The sequence below is a fragment of the Coptis chinensis genome, chromosome 4 (assembly GCF_015680905.1).
Source record: "Coptis chinensis isolate HL-2020 chromosome 4, ASM1568090v1, whole genome shotgun sequence".
Taxonomy (NCBI): domain Eukaryota; kingdom Viridiplantae; phylum Streptophyta; class Magnoliopsida; order Ranunculales; family Ranunculaceae; genus Coptis; species Coptis chinensis.
Window position 1 is genome coordinate 27509873 of NC_141459.1, and position 6007 is coordinate 27515879.

Below are 6007 nucleotides of genomic sequence, written 5' to 3' on the forward strand. Positions count from 1 at the left end.
TTGTTTGATTGGGTTTGACCGAGTTCATGTGGACGAATTGCCTACGTATCAAGTTCTCTCTAGTGGGGGTGACTTGAATCAGGTCAGACGTAGTTCCTCATCCTCTTTATATAGGCAAGGTGCCCGCACCTCTTGCACTCCCACGTCATGTTAGATCTAGGTCTTCAGGTCACTCGCCTGCCATGATGGCGAGTTATGGACATTTACTGTGATGCGCACCTGAAGCTTCGGTCTTGATGTCAGTCATAAAGTCATACGTTATTAGCCGTTATGGGATAGGAGAGTGAGTGCTGAGGAGATCGCTACTGAGCGAGATCGCCAACTCTACTCGAGTCACTTTGAAGCGAGCTCGCAGGACGAGTACATTAGGTCGGTTGGTGGTGATATTGCTTTGAGTGTGAGTTGCATAGGTCGCTTGCCTGAGTCAAGTCACTATAGAGTGAGCTCAGAGGACGAAGATATTAGGTCGGTTGGTAGTGCTGTATATGTTGGACACGTGTGTGATATTCATTGGATGTGAATATTATTCCCTCACACAGCCCCATCTCAGTAGGTCGCTTTTTTGCAGGATAGCGACTTTCTGAGAGAGAACGATAGCACATATTTTAGCACATGTGAGGATGCGAACAACTGTGGACATAAATAGCAACTGCCTCATTTTGCGGAATTTGAAAAGACGCTACATAAGGGTACGTGTCAGTCTATAGTTTTAGTGTAATCATGACGTGCCTTGGGAACTTAAGGGTTTTTTCTTGAACAAAACTGCATCTGGAGAACTGGAGAGCCACAGTTTTGTCATTTTTCGGAACTTGTGAATGGTTTAGAGTATCCAGGTTAGTCTTTCCGCCATTTTTGTTTTCTTTTTTTTCTTTGAAGGTTCTTGTTTGTAGTCTTGTTTAGGTCGTTGTGTTGTAAGAAAAGAGCGAGAGAGAAAGTGAAACATGTCTGACTTAGATGACACTCGTTCTAACGAAGTAATAGAGGAGTTGTTAGGGTTTGAAAGTGAGGACGATGTGGTAAAATCTAATTCTGTAATTGATGTAGCGAGTAGTTCTAGTCGTGAAGAGGTTTTTGTTTCAAGTGGGTTGCCCTCTAGAATCGTAGATAAGCGTGCTGTTAAAAGCTTTTTAGATTTAAGGGAAGCTTATGGTATAACAGTTAATGACCTGGAAATAAACAAACTGGGGGAGGATGCGGATGTTTTTATCAATGCATTCGTTCCACTGGGTTACGGGATCGTTATATGTGAGGGGCAGTTGCGAGCTGGTATGAGGATACCGTTCTCAAAACTTACATGTGAATTTTTGAATTTTTGTGGGAAAGCGCTCTGCTAGTTCCTTAGCAATACTTGGTGTTTACTTAAGGTTTTTGACATGCTGAATGAGAGCGGGGAGTACCGCATAGAGGTCGTTGATGTTATTGAGCACTTTGCTGTGAAGCGATCTCGTGCTAATAATTTTAGCTTGCAAACGCCAACGAGAAAGTCGAGCGTTTTAGATGGTGTAAGCAACGAGTCTTAGGAGAGAAGGTCGTTGTTGTTGATTGGAAATTATTGCGCTAGTGGGTTTGGATTGAATACTAGGGTTTGCAATTTTGCTGGTATGTATCTTTATGTTGCTATTTGTTGCTCATATGTTTTGGTAGTTGGTTTTGAATTTGATTCATCTCTTTGATGTTTTGCAGAGGCCGCTATCTCAAAGGGGAGGACACGTGGAGTGATTAAGAAGTTCGTCGTCTTAGTCGTTCTGAGAAGCAAGAGATACTTCCTAAAGTAGCTCACTACTTCGTTGAAAGGGGAGGACGTGAGATCAGGGCGAAGAAAAAGAGTCAGAAGAAAAGAGTGCGTGCTCGGGCTGATCGCGAATCTTCAACTAAATCTATAATAGATAGGGGAAACAGCGGTCTTGTCACTAGGGAAGAGAGGAACAAGAGTCGAGGTGGGGGGTCGTTGTGACGACCTGATGGGGGACGATATGAGGCTGTCCCCAGGGGGAGGGTGCCTGAGGGTTGCCCAGACGAAGTGGGAGGACATCTCGTTCGTTCCTCGTGATCGCAGCAAATTGCTAAAGAGGAAGGCCGATGGGTCTGACATGAGGGCTGTGAAGGTCGCTAAGGCGGCTGAGCATGTTCTTGGGACCAGTTTGATGCTGGTGGTGGTGACTGAATTGGTGGAAAAGGCAGCTCGGTTGTCTAGGTTAAGAGCATAGGTTGACTTCAATGTCCTTAGTTTTGGGGGCACTGAGACTGGGCAACGTGCATCTATTGGGGACACTGCTGGTGGTAAGGGGAAAGAGAAATTGGCTAGTAGGGAGGTTGGTAAGGGTCTTTCTGTTAAGGGTAAAGATGACCTAAAACGCAACCTGGTGTATGTAGATGAGGGTACTGGGAAGGAACGGCTTGTTAAGAGGTCGGAATGCATTTACAAGTCTGCACCTATAACGGCCTATTTGTTGGAGGGGATGATATATACTAGATGGAGACAGGAGGAACCTTGATTCTAAGGACCTGGCAGAGAATCTGAGGGCGCTTGACCTGGCTCACTGTTTGGTAAGTGCTACACTTGTCTTTGTTTGATTGATATAGCACTTTGGCCTACTCCTATGTTTCAGTGTGTAATTGTATGGTGATGCGATCTTATTGGTGTAGCTTATAGCTGGTTACCATAAGTTAAAGATGGCTGCTCAATTTGCTGAGATAGAGAAAGGTGAGGTCGAAGCATTGAAAAATGAGCTGGTTAGTGTTCGGGAGGTGCAGGAGTCTGAGAAGAAAGAGTTAGACGCTCTGAAAGCACAGGTCGTTTCATTGACTTTGGAAAGGACGATGGCGGCTAATGAGTTGAGCGAGCTGAAAGGAAAGATGGCCACGGTTAACGACTTCGCCCAGAAATGTAAGGGGGTCGCTTTACAGGCAAAGGAGGTGTACGACGATATGTGTCATGAATTGGAAGAGGTGGAGTAGAAGTATGAGCAACTAAAAGAAGAGCATGAATGTGGGGCTTCGGGTGGACGAGAGAACGACTCACCAGAAGATGCAATTAATGCTCTTGGTGTGGTACATGATGTTGTCTCTTCTTCCTCTGTTAATCTACCTCTCGCTAGTGGCGAACTGGAAATGAACAATACTGTCGGTCCTGCTGTGACCTCCATAGAACTAGTCTCCTCTCCCGTGTTGGACCCTCTGCAAGTTGATGCCTTTGATCATTTGTTTAAGAAAATTGTATGAGTAACCTTCCTTTGATTGGCCTTGAGCCTGAAACATTAGAGTTGGTTTCCCGAGGTGACCTGGGCAGTTCGCCTTTATTATTGTTGCATGGCTTTGGCCAGATACATTAAGATCTGATAACCTGGGGCGACCTAGGTAGTTCGCCTTTATTATCTACTTTATTAGCTATTTGAGATCTGTACGAACTAGTTTCCACGTAAGTGGCAATTTGGTAGTTTTTAAGGAACTAGTTTCCTGAGTATGTTCAGGCAGTTCGTATTTCGCACTTATGAAATGCATGTTTACGTTGAAGTATTAGCTTACTTTTGTCTGAATGCTTGTTTCATGTTGTTTTGAAATCTCAATAGGAATTTTGACCTGGAGATGTATGTCATGTCGTCTAGGAAGACTTAGGATGCATTGAAGTATTTGGGCTTGATTTAGCATACTGATATGAAGAGCGTTTTGACTCTAGAGAGTGTTTAGGGCCCGAGTGAGCGTGTTTACTCTTACAAAGCATTCTGCACTCAGTTAACCCTAGAAGTGTAGGTATCCAACCAGTGAGAAGTGTGTGAGCTATGTATCCCTGGGCTCGAGTAAGCGTTTAATTATGTAGAATGTTTAAGCTCCAGAAAGCATTTCAGTTCAGATAATTGTTTGGCTCTTAGAGAGCGTTCTGCACTTAGTTAACCCTAGAAGTGTAGGTATGCAACTAGTGAGAAGTGTGTTAGTTATGTAGCCCTAAGCTCGAGTGAGTGTTTTAACATAGAGAATGTTTGAGCTCTGGAGAGCGTTTTAGTTCAAGTTAGCATTTTGGCTGCTCTAGAGAGCGTTCTGAACTAAGTTGATCCTAGAATTGTAGGTCCTCAACTCGTGAGAAGTATTGGAGCTATGTAACCCTTGAGCTCAAGTGAGCGTTTTAGTTCAAGTTAGCATTTTGGCTGCTTTAGAGAGCGTTCTGCACTAAGTTGATCCTAGAATTGTAGGTCCTCAACTCGTGAGAAGTATTGGAGCTATGTAGCCCTTGAGCTCAAGTGAGCGTTTTAGCATAAAGAAAGTTTGAGCTCTGGAGAGCGTTTTAGTTCAAGTTAGTGTTTTGCTCTTAGAGAGCGAGTTATACGTCTATTTAATAACATTGAGAGACTGCAGTACCTTGATGCAAAAATAAAAACATTGTGTAGGGGAGTTTTCGAGTATCCCCTGATCTTCCTCTATGCCTTGTGATCTAGAAGCTTTGACTGTGTAGAGAAGGGATGAGATAATTGTGAGTTCAGGGTTGAACTGCCTGGCGGCTACCTACATATCTCCTTGTTTATTTAGGAGAATCAAACCCTATTTTGTGTAGTTCCTAAAAGCGAATTCCTATGGTTTATATAGGAAGAGCTTTGAGAGTCCTAGGGTTAGGGTGAACCTCACCGCTTGTGAGTTCCCTTCCATCTTTGGACTCTGCCTTCCTATTAGGAATCCTCTTCTTATGGAAGTCTAAATCTATACCATATCTTGTTAGAGGAAGGTTTCCTTGTTGATCATAATGTCACATCGTATATGGGAAGGTTATATCTAAAAGGTAACTCCTAAGATATGTCATTACGATTCCTTCCTTATCATCAGAGATCGTCATATTCAGTTTCCTTCTGTTCAGGAACTATTTATATCAGTTCCTAACGACTTGGAGAACTGTTATACTTAGAGGCACATGTCCACTAAACATTCGTGTTAAGCACGAGATTATTATTCACAGAACTGGTTTGATGGTCCTCGTCTCATTTTGGACATCTATAGTTTTAGGTTATTTCCCATACACGTGTCATCTATCCTATGATGGGAAATCCCCCTTACAGATGCCCCCTCTCGTGACATCTAACATGTGGGCACTTGAAGTGACACTGTTTTTGGCATGATAATCTTTTTGCTGAACAGTTGCTGGAACTAATTACGTACCCAACTAATTAAGGCTCTGAAAAGACGGCTCGAATAGACACGTCATTTCCCAAAAAAAGATAATGATGGCAGTTCCATCCCGAAAAGACGCACCGCTTGGGCTAATCGTAACCGTCCATCTTATCTATATATAAAGAATATGGTGAGAGAACTCTCATTATCTTTTCTTCTACTTTTTTTTGCATACCGAACCTTTTTATCTCCCGTTAGGGTTTAACCAAAACTTGAAACCTTTCCGATCATGAATCCTAACTGGTCACTTGTAAACTTTGGAGATCTTTCCTCCCTGGAATTGATCCGAGAGAAATTTCACATCCTTGATGATATCGGCCTGGAGTGGGGGAGGTTGTCAGATGAGTTGGCCTATAAAGAAGTAGCACTCATCACAATCGGCCAACTTAGGGCTGGACTTACTTTACCCCTCCACCCGCTGTTGAGAGAGTGTCTTATTCACTTCAATCTTGCATTTGGTCAAGCAACACCCCTATTCTACATAATTGTCATGTACTCTTCCCTACTGGCAAAGAGGCATGGATTTGTTCTAAATCGTTGGGTGTTCGGGTACTTTTATGAAGTCCGACGTATTCGAGACTAATCCTACTACTACCTCATGACCAGAGACAAAAACTCTTGAATCGTTTTTTTTAGGGGAAGTAGAGTGACGAAGGCTGGGCTGATCACCACTTTCGTGTGTTAGGTGATGTGTGGGACGTTCGTCCTTCTGATGCTGATGGTGAGCCAATGGGAATTCCTGTTCCCAGAAAACACACCCATGCTCCAACCAGTAAGTCTACTTACTCAAGAACTTTGTAATTTAATATAAGAGTCTTTCGCCTGAATTTCTTTGCTATTATTTCTTAGATGA